Genomic DNA, 12,027 nt, shown 5'->3' on the forward strand with positions numbered 1-12,027 from the left:
CTATATAGATATATATATATATATATTTTTATAGACTAAGCTGGTCCTCAGCAATAGTACAGTGAAAAATATCACATGAGCTCCCTGTCGTACTATAACACCTGTGTTAATTTCCATGGGGGAGAAAGTTATGTCGAGAAGGACGAACGACTTGACGATAAAATATTCTCTCAGCAGACGTGTGGCATTTCAACGGTCGATCCACATATGCCAACACAACTGTGCAAGGACACTGCCAGCAAGCCAGATGCCATCTTGGAATGAGTTCTCTTCCTAATAGCCCTGCGAATGCCCACATAGCGATGGAGGACATGTATGAGATCAGACAAAATTAATGACTGGAGCTACAAGCACAGGCAAACAACAAAACTTATAAAAACTTCTTACGGCACAATAAAGAAGGCCTCCAGGCATCATAAAATCCTAATAGAATACATACTGTTCAGGAGTGTGCTTCTGTAGAGATGACATCACCGCAGTCGCAACATGGAAAACGCTATTGCTTGCAGACAGGGAGCTCTGATAGTCTAAGGCAGGGATCCTAACCCTGGGGTAATCATGTCCCTTGGGGGTATGGGAATCAAATTATGTTTGTTTGGGTTTGAAATAATAAAAACAAAACAAAAAGGAAACAGGATTCTCTGCTTGAGTGAACCTGAAATTAAAATGAATAAATGGGCGTCATGTGTCAGATGACATGAGAGTTACATTTTTTCGGGCTAGCATATTTCCCCTCTATGGGAGTATCATTGTCAGTAACTGGACCTCCATTCTACGTTTTGATTGCACAAAAACAACCGCAAAAATGTTACTAGTTACGTCTATGTTTTGTATTTGTGGTTTGCTGTTTTTATATAAAGCAATATAATCAAATTCTTATGATTTTATTTTTGCTGTTCTGTTCTTAGCAATTTATATATCAAGTAAAACCAAGCTATTGGCATCTGTTGAAATCATATTGGTACCTTTTTAGGACTGGTGATGATGATAGTTTTGACAGACTAGTGAATGAGATATGGGGACATGTAGGGAAATCCATTTGAAGCCTGTAATCATAAAAAGAATAAAGCCCAACTGAACCTTTAGTTTAAAGGATAATTCCACTTTCTTACCAATTGTGAGAAAATTAAATTACCCACACAAATCGTTCACCTCTCCCCACCCCTGCTGGTCATATCTTCGGCTGGAACCGCTACTCCCCACTCCCACATCAGCCAGCGAGCACTCACTGGTTAGCAGAGTCACCTGACCACGCTGACCAACGAGAAGTGCTTCTTGCTAATTTCATTTTCTCAAATTTGGTGAGAAAGTAGAATTACCCTTTAAATCAACTAAACACACAGCAGGTGCATTAAAGCAAAATATGTGCAAAATCAGTTCATTTTCTTTAGAAAGTAGCCACAGTCTGAGTAGAAAAATCTGTTTCCTGCAAGCACACTGTGGAGAAGGACCCTTGTGTGGAAGCAGTGGTCTCTCTGCAGAGGTCCAACATGCATTCAGCCCATTTCATACTACTACTTTTTGGAGAGCTTTGGCTCTGATACAGCTGGGAGTGTGTTGAACCTCTGCAAAGTGACTATTTCCTCCACACAGAGAGCAATATACCTTCTCCATGCCATGCTGACAGGGGGAAGGCTTTTCTTCTCAGGCTAGGGCTGCTTTCTGAAGAAAATGAACTGTAAGACTTTGCACACCTTTTGTTTTGCTGTGACTATTACCTGTGGCAGGCTTGGAAAAGGCCATTTCTGTATGTATGCATTTTTTGGAGTTCATCAATATATCATCTTGTAATGGATTATTATGATATTTATCCTCTTGATTTTGATTATTTATAGATCTGGATTAAAGATCCTCTGGGGTTCTCCTGATGAAGCAGGTTATAGTTTCTGTAAAAAGTGTCGAAAGAGTTAACCTCGCCTCGAAGACTTACTAGCAACTATTCAGAAAGAGGACCCCCCTCAGAGAAATCTACCCTCTAACATATCACTGACCACCATATTTTTCTCCTTATACAATACTTGTTGGTTTCCTCAATTCCTCTTTCTTAGTTGTTACCAGTGTGTCAGTGAGGCAAGGATAACTCACTCTATGCTTTTTACGGGAGTTAGTCTGCAGATAGCTACTAGAGAATCTATAACTCTATATTTAATATAATGGTAGTGGTAGAACAACAATGGAAATATGGTATAGCAAGCAAGAAAATGTATACTGTGCATCCAAACTTACTTTTCAGCAAACAATATGATGATACTCAGAATACACTGAGCATTAAATTATTATTTTTTTTAAAAACCTCCTGCTACTAAAGCAAAAAAAAAAGAAAAGAGTTTGAATTCTGTGCTTGTCTTTCATACAATAAATAACAGAAAAACTCTTCTGACCTTTTCTTAATACTGCCTTAATGTAGCACAGCATCGCTTCATTGACCGTTTGGCCAAATGATTGTATGCGATCTTATGAATTTCTCCTTAGTGTTTTGAATTAACTTTCAAGAGAGTTGGCGTTTTTTGAAAAATCAGAAATAAAGAAGTGGACTACCCTTTCTCACTGATAGTCAGCCTTTAAAGAGACCCTTTCACCATCTTTGTTTATTTGCAATGTGCCGAAAGAAAGGTGGTTGGCCACAGAAGTCCAATTCACCTTATCAGTTTTTCCTCCAGAAAGGTCAGTCAGGAGATGTTTGCACAGACTTCAAAGAACCCAAAGACTTGTCAGGTGCCAGTTATTGTATACGAGTACCATTACAAATAGAATATACCGTACTTGCCGGCGTATAAGATGAGTTTTTATACTTAAAAACATCCCCCGAAAATCGGGGGTCGTCTTATATGCCGGGTATGCAAAACGTCCCTAATCTGTCAGCCTGCTGGATGTGCGGTAATACTGTATGTACGGTAGGTTCCGCTACATACAGTATACCGCGCTGAGCCAATCACTGCGAGTGATGTACTCAACCTCTGCCAATCCGAGCAGGCTTTGTATTCGTTAATAGAATACATCTCCCACCGTGATTGGCTCAGCAGGGTATACTGGATGTAGATGAAGCTACATCCTGTATACTGCGTACATCGCTTTCCGTGATTGGCTCAGCACGTTATACTGTAGCCGAAGCTACCGTACATACAGTATTACCGCACATCAAGCGAGACAAACAAGTCAAACGGTGAAGCTCCTTCCTGGGGTGGCCACATACAAGTCTATGAGGGTTCAGTGTGTAGCATTGCAGAGGATTCTAGCTGAAGTCATCACTGCACCATATATCACTCTGGTATTACTGCACATCCAGCGGGCTGACAGATTAGTGGGTGTATTTAAACAAAATGGCCCATGTTGATGTTTTTAAATGGTGTTGCCTCGGAAGGGGGGTAGTCTTATACGACGAGTATAGCCCAAAACCTGTGTTTTAACGGAAAAATTAAGGGGTCGTCTTATACGCCCAGTCGCCTTATACGCCGGCAAATAAGGTACATCTTTTGCTAATATACATTTTTATTTATTATTTTGACTGCTAAAATCACAAAATGTTTATATTATTTTTATATTGATTTTGATTTTTAATTTTAAATCATTTTTTTTTAAATTTACCACTTGCACCTCTTATTGACATATACAGGGTTATTCACCGAAGGGTGAAGAGTTTGGAGAATGCAGGAGAAGTTAAAAATCTAGGCCAACATAGCTGAACTGGAAAGTGAGCTGAATTGGAGAATGTTTCCAAATCAGCTATTTTGGCCTAGATTGTTCCCTTCTCCTGCCTTCTCCAAACTCTTCACCCTTCTGTGAATAACCCTGATAATATCTATGCCTCTGCTGCAAAATAGATGTGAATAGCAGAGAAATCAGATTACACATATTAAAGTGAGTCACACAGAGAGGCCACATCCATTCCTCTCCCCTAGCAGAGATGGAACCATCCAGGTCAGTCACTTATACAGAAGATGCTTCACATCGTGCAGTCAGTGTTTCTTATTAGAAAACTAATCAAAACTAATCATTATACTGATGTAATCATTACATCAGTATACCGCGAGCTACAGCTCGCTGTATACTGAGCCTAGGGTGACGGGAGGACGCTAGTTTGTGTCCTCCCGTTACCCTAAGGAGAACTATGGGGAAAAGCCTTAACCCCATAGTTCTCCTTTTAATACATAATTCAAAAATGTTTCAATGCAAACAGTGTAAGTACCTGAATTTGACTTGATTTCAGCCATTTGTAGTGCCTGTTGAAAGAGGAAGGTGCAGCACAAGCAGTTCATGTGCTGACAAAGAACATGTAGATAGGAGGAAAAAGCAGAATGACAAAGAGTTGAGCTCTTCTGAATGCAGAAGGAAACCCCTTCCACTGCTGCACAATCAGCTGCAGCCAGGGAATTCCCTGCTCACAGCTGCACATGAGCAAAGAGGCGGGGTGCAGTGATATAATTGACCTTGTAAAGGTGCCCATACACTGCACGATTATCGTACGATAATCGTATGCGATCGGTTTTTCGTACGATAATCGAGCAGTGTGAACGGAGACGTGCGACCGTTTCTACTGTACGGTCGCACGTCTTCTGTCGAACCAGCATGTTCGAAAACCAGCCGGGAATCGTACGATTCTCGGCTGGTTAGAACGGTGCTCGGAAGACAAATGCCGAACGGGCCGGTGTGCGCACACTGCCCGTTCAGCATTGCGGTCATCGGAAGCCCGCCCCTCAGGGGGGCGGGCTTGCGATGATCGAGAGTGCGATCTGCCTGTCCAAGATAGGCAGATCGTACGTTTTTTTAATCCCTGTACAACCATCGCAAGACTAAAGTCTTGCGATGGTTGTAGAGTGTATGGCCACCTTAAGGCTACATGGCTATATTAGGTAAATTACATTATGCTTAGCTGTGGGGCGGGGAATGTCTTAACTGACAGCTGATGTTGCTCTCATGTTCAGAAGAGCTCAGGTTTCGAACTGGGTTCCATCCGAACCTGAGCTCATACCTACTCAACACTGTGCTGCTTCTCCATCGTCACAAACTGGGGGTGGGTCCATGATAGTTTGGGTTTAGAGAAAGTGGGTTGAATGATGGATGTCAATTAACCCCAAAAAACTGAGGAAATCTAGTAGCGGTAAAGAAGTACTGCAGGCGACAGTTTTGGATTGAAGGTGCTTATTGATGCCTGTTTATCTTATCTTTTTATAGGCTATTTGTCTATTTTTTATTGGATATTTGCTTTAAAAAAAGACTAACATCCATAACCCTTAAAAAAACGGACTAATCCCATGTTAATCTCCCTTTTTAACCTGACACACAAAATAAAATGACTGTCCCCAAGCACAGAATCCCCACCGCCATCCTTCTCTGCATTGTTCAGCATTTTAAACAAATTATTTTCTTTCATTTGCAAACTTCATATTCGAACCTCGGAAGTTGCGCTCGGAGTCTGAACAGCCCGGACTGCACACTCTTCTCTTCCCCAGCTCAGCACTTTCCTGAAATACATCAAGCTGGCAGAAGTTTCAGCATCGGTTCAGACTTTATTAGTTTACCAAAAAGGTGGAAGAATACCAATAAATAAATAGAAAAAGCTAATTTAGCAAATCTCGTCAGCGTTGCTTGCAAACACGGCCGGCAGCGGGGGCCTCTTGTACGCTCGAGATATGAAGTTACAGTGACTGATGCAATTTCCTCCATCTCCCATTTAACATTGTACTCAGCAAACATTGCGGCAGATTAGTACATTTGTAATTTAAATGAAGACAATGCATCAGCTGCAAAGAGTTGAAAAAAGGAGGTTAACAAGATGATGATTTTTTTTGTTTTCGGAAGGCATCCCCCAATAAAAGTTAACTCTCGTCGTCCTAGAGATTCCAGAGGTGAAAGGCACAATTTTTAATACCTCGGGCAGCCCTGCCGGCTGAATCTGCTTTCTGCAGTTGAGCTAATAAATGCTACTTAAGTCATGTTTCCTTCTCTCTTGGGGCCTGCTTGCTGATTTGCCCAGCAAAAGGAAGCATCCTGTTTCTTACTCTAAATAATTGATGGATCCCAGGCTGAGCAGCCCAAACAAAATTCTGAAAATAGTCTCACATGAGATGATCACTTTTTCCATGTTTTTTTTTTTTTTTTTCCAGCGGTAGTGAATTTTAAATGTATGCCACCTGAAAGTTGCTTCATAAAGAGTTATATGGAACAATATGGCAATAGGGATAGACGCTAAGAGGAAGACTTGTTCCGCTTCTTGCTGGTATGCCCCATTTATACTGACAGCATGTAGCATGAGGGCCTACTTGACTGGTTACATTTGAATGGACGGTTTAGGCAGACACATGTTTTATGACTGTACAAATAAGGAGATTCTACAATCTGACTGTAACATGTATGGTTAGCTTTGGACAATGGATGGCCATACACTGTTTCAACATAAGGTGGCAGAAAAATGTACTTTTGAGGAACAGAGGGATGCCAACGGTGCCACACATTAAGTTATCAGTACTCGGATGAAATTCAAGCAGTCTATGTCTAGCTTGGCTATACGGCTACACAGGCAATTTGTAATCTCAGAGACTGTAGGAGATCAGTGGGCAGGGGTGTCCCTAGACTTTTTGCTGCTTAAGGCAAGGGGGGTATTGGATGGTGCACGCAATCAGCAGGGAGGGTGGTGCTGGTGGGAAGTGATGCGGCTAAGAGCCGGGCAGGGGGAGATGTGTAAGGGCACTGCATCTCCCCACCCATTTCTTAGCAACCTACAATGCTCTGGCCAGCATCATGTCGAGTTCCTGGTAACCAATGACATCACTGGTTGCCAGGAGCTCAGTGGGACACCGGCAAGAGCATCCCAAGTTGCTAATATCTCATAGCAACCTGGGACGCTCTTGCTGGAAAGGGGGTGGCAGCACACTGCAGATACGCCCCCTGCAATCTCCCCGGTGGGTGCTCCAGGTCCTAACATCTAGGCCCCTTGCATTCTTTTTCTTCTATATGGAAAACATGTGGCTGCCAGCTCCTTTTCCCTGGTGGGGAATGAATTGTATTAGAAGGAGGGGGTAATTTTTGCTTGGGAGGCCCTCTGTGTATTACTTATTATTGATTTCTGAACTAAGCATTATTTACTTGTCACCCCGACACTCTGTATGTTGCCTACTCCTAACCCCTGCACTCTTGACCCAAGTTTTTTTTGTAACCATACTTCTTTTAGCCCCTCCCACTGTAAGCACAATTTGGCGAAACCCACAATTCACACTATTACACTGCAGCTTCTTTCTTGGCTCAAGCCTTCACTTTCCATAGATTTTGGCCCTGGGTTTTCTGGCTTGTCCCCACACTTTGCTTCCTCCTTCCCCCATGTCTGATGGGCAGGTCAATCCTAGCCACACTGTAGCCAACCAGAACCATCCTCTCCTTGCCACACTGTCCTATCACAGTGGAGGAGAGAGGTATAAGCTATGGTGTGGCCAAGAGGGCTACGTGGCTCTGCATTAAGGGGTAGCCAGCCAGGGCTACATGCATTACACAGACATGGACCACTGTTGTCACCATCAGGAAACCCGCTCTGAGAAATACCATGCAGCCATTGCTAGAGTGCATGTAGACAGGAAGTGGCAGCAAAAAGGCTGCAAGCAATCAGAAGCACTTACTGTAAATGCAAAAGGATACAAAAAAAAAAGAGAAAACAGTATTGTATTTATAAAAAGGCAATTGTTTATGACACACAGTGCTTTATCAAACTAAATTCCACTCAGTTAGGATTTACATCTACTTTAATCTGACCTGACACTGTATATCATGCACAGTGCCAGGAAAGAGTTAATCTTCCCAAGCTAAGAGGAGAGATACTTTTTCCCTTCCTTTCATAGTTTTGAAATTCAAATTGAATGCAATTTTCAGCTCATTTGAGCCAGAATATACAGTTGCCGAGCTTCAGTGGCTCTCAAATTCAAACTCACAGGAGAAAACAGATATCATCTGTCGCGCAGGCCAAGAAGGAGGAGGAGAGTGCGAGCTTCTACTCGCAGGAGCTGTGGCTGGGGCTCTCCCGCAGTCGCTGCACTCAGCCTGTCACTGATAAAACAATTACATAGTCAAAGGGAACTTGGAATCAGCAGCATGAGGAGGGGATTGCAGATAGACAGGCACAGTGCTGGACAGCTGAGAATCCATCAGAGGGCTCTGTGATTTTCCATACTTGAAATTAGTATAAAATTATTTACTGTGGTGCGCAGGTGACACCGGATGGGTTGAGGGTTTTTTTTCTTTTATGAATTGAACAGCCTAGCTTTTGCACATTGAGCCAAATGCTTAGAATTATTTTTAAAGTAGAGCTGCCTGTATTGGCCTAAGCAACCAATCAGATTCTTCCTTTTAGTTTGTGAACGGCCCTGGAAAAATTGAGGTGAGAAATCAGTTACTATTGTGTAAGTGCACAATACACCCTGCAATATGATTGTACAAACTTTTTACAATTTCCTTTAAACTTTATTTAACATTAACAAAAAAAATCCCCTTAGTTAACTCTATTTTCTGTGAAGTGTTTTCTGCAGCTTACAAAGAAAAAATTAATCATAGGAATGATAATGATATTATACAATGATATTATAGATTTGCATGACTTTAGACTGGGGTATATATTTTTAAAAAGTTATCCTTTTTCTACATTTTAGATTGCATCTGCCTTGAATCAAAACTGCTCTAAGGTCTTCCTTGCAAGTTTTTTTCTTTGTAATTTGCATTATATCCTCGTGCCTCATCTCTGTTCGCTCTTCTGGTTTGGTGAGTGAAACTGTACAAATTTGACTTCCTTTGCTCTGTTGCTTCCTGGGAAGACCACTTCATCTATTCAGGCAATAGTAGACAATGCTTAAAAGCCTCAGAGGGGATAGCAGCAGGAATAGCAAGGGCTATTTAAAAGAGTTATTAAAATGTATAGTGTTTTCTTTATTTCTTGATTATTTATTGCACCATGTACTAGGGATGTTCAGATACCAAGTATCGTACTCAGTACAAGTACAAGTACAGATACTTTTCCAGCTCCAAGACTAGACTTGAGAAAAATGTCAAAAATTTCAAAAGTTAGGAGGTAGCTGTCATTTGTAGGGAGCATACAGAGCTCCTGGGATTTGTGCATCCGTTTTAATGTATGATTTTTTTTAAATAAATATATATAAGGGATACACTGATACCATTTTTTCAAGTACAAGTACTGATACCTATCCAATTGCTCAGAGATACAAGTACTGATACATTTTTGTTTATTGTCATGTGACAGCTTTTCTAAAACAATACAGACTAATGATTTCAGGACAATGGTGGAGCGTCCAGCCACAGCTGCAACCGCTGCAACCCTGGTAGTTCTCGTGAAAATGCCAAGTATTGGCACTGGTATCTGAGCTGGTATCTGAACATCCCTGCCTTGTACCCAGCAGGTGGTGATATTGAGGCGACTCATCTAGCTGGCTTACTGCACTGCTGTGAATAGCCTGAAGAGTCTATGTTGTTAAACACCTGAATAGCAGAAGATCACATTACACATAGAGCTTAATAAGTCAGAGGATGGACAAAGGGCCATTGGACATGTGACTTCATATCATGTTAGGCAGCATAAGGGATATGTGTGGAAATCCAACCAATCTGCCATTTAGTACATTTGTTTAATGCTATTCATCATAGTGTGTTCACTGCAGAGCAATAGGCTTGAAGGAGTGTTCACAAAACTGCACCAGGGCCCCATTCTTGGTAGTGACACAACTGTAGACTATTCTTATCTGCATAAACTAGGAAAAAGTATGTTATAAAAACTTGCCTTGACAATGATGGACTGCAATCCATGGAGATGATGGACAGAATAAACTAATCTTGTTTGGATGTAAACATTTTTTTTAATACCACTATTTATCTAGAAAAAGCTAAAGGTAGCCAATGCATCTTCAAAACTTATAGCAGGTCCATCCCCTTCTGGGCTTTCTGGTTAGTGGTATGAGGCAAGCCAGAGATGGGAACCAAAGGACCAAAGGTCAGAGCACCTCCAGCCCCCAAGATGTGCCTACAATAAGAAGCGGTGTGTTTGGTCTGTTCAGGCTTACAACTCTATGTCACCGACAACATTTTTGTACAGCTATTTTCTTTGACTTTGTAGTAAGTGCCTTGTAGTACTTCGGCTTGTTAATTGATTTACAGCACAGTTTTAGGGCCTGGCATGCTTTAGCTTCTTGCAAAATTTAAAGAACGGCCACGGTTTTCACAAACACTTGGGTAAGATCAGTGCTGGAACAGATGCATTAATCACATTAAGAGGCATTTTCTATATGCTCCTTAAATGCCAATCTGTCTGCATAAGGCATAAATCCCCTTTGCCGTCAATGGGAGATTTTTACTTGTGACGTAGCATTTACAATGCCTCCAAATGCCAAGAAAATCTAATAATACCGTCCCGTTGTTTAAAAGAGAGCTCCAGGCAAACTACAACATTTGACAACAGTAATGCCAAGTGAAAAGGTATGTCAAATGATAATCTCCATAAAATTGTATGCTTACAGGGTCCTGACAAAAATCTGATCGGCCAACAGTTCTCCAGAATTAATGATATTATGAAGATTTAATGGCTATTCTAAGCGCCATCCAAAGCCTTAAATTACATACAAACATGTATTGCTGTATGTACTGGAATGTTTGACTGGTTTGATCACAGTCCCCATTGAGTTGAACAGGGATGTACTCCAAGTGGTGTATCTTGGGTATCTTGGTTTTGTGCTGCCCTAGGCAAGACTAAACCCAACCCCCCCTCCCCCCCCCCAACACTAATCTAAACTAGTGCCACCCCTTCCGGTTTAAGACCTTTTGCATAACCTGTCAGTTGTGGGGCGGTGAGACAGGGCACACGGTGTATCTAGATTTTGACAGGTTTCGGTATCAACGTAGCGGGATGCTCTAGTTCTACCTTTGCAATAGCCATCTTCTCTGTTCCTGGCTTGATGGGTTCCCTAGTTCTGCAGCTGCAACACCGATCTTCTGCCTTAATATGCTGGGCCCTCTAATTCTACAGTTACCCATCTTCTGCCTTGGCCGCTGGGCTCTGTAGCTCTAGAGACATAACTCTGAACGGAATTTATAGGCTGCACTTGCTCGGACTCACCACCATGGAGGTGCTGATGAGCATGATGACCATCTGGATCTCACCCTTGGGGATCCTGCAGAAGCTCCTCCGCTGCCTGAAGTCAGAAGTTTGGGTGACAGTTCTCCAGGGAGGTCCGAACTGCCAGTGCATCTGGACGAAGGTCACACACACCAATACATTGCACAGCACATTAAACAGGAAAAGGGAGGAGCTGCAGCATACATGTAGGAGTAGGTGGCATAGGTGGACATGTTGATCCACCCAGTCAAAGAAGCACCAGGTCCAGGAGTACTGGCAGTAATTAATGAATAATTTATAATATAATTTATCTTTTTTCTCTCACCTAACTGGTTTGGGGGCAGCATTTTTTGGCACCCCCCTGTAAAATGCCGCCCTAGGCAAACGCCTAGTTTGCCTTGCAGTAGATACACCGCTGTGTACGCCTACACTAGTGACACTCCTCTCTTATTGCAACCAAAATACCCAGTTTTGTCTGGTGTTGGAGTTCAGAGGGAGTGGAGACATCTATGTTAGGAACCAGCACCATTCACAGAGCTAACCTCTTCATCTATGTAGAGAACCAGCACCATTCACAGAGCTGACCTCTTCATCTATGTAAGGAACGGGCATCATTCACAGAGCTAACCTCTTAATTTATGTAAGGAATAAGGACCTTATATACACTGACTTCTTCATCAATATGAGGAACCAGCACCATTCACAGAGCTGACCTCTTCATTTATGTAGGAAACCAGGACCATTCACAGAGCTGACTCCTTCATCTATGTAGAGAACCAGCACCATTAACAGAGCTGACCTCTTCATCGATGTAGAGAACAAGCACAACTGGCAGAGCTAACCTCTTCATCTATGTAAGGAACCAGGACAATTTATACACTGACCTCTTCATCTATGTGAGGAAACAGCACCATTCACATATTGACCTC

The sequence above is a fragment of the Nanorana parkeri genome, unplaced genomic scaffold (assembly GCF_000935625.1).
Source record: "Nanorana parkeri isolate BGI_ZX_2015 unplaced genomic scaffold, ASM93562v1 scaffold1, whole genome shotgun sequence".
Classification (NCBI taxonomy): domain Eukaryota; kingdom Metazoa; phylum Chordata; class Amphibia; order Anura; family Dicroglossidae; genus Nanorana; species Nanorana parkeri.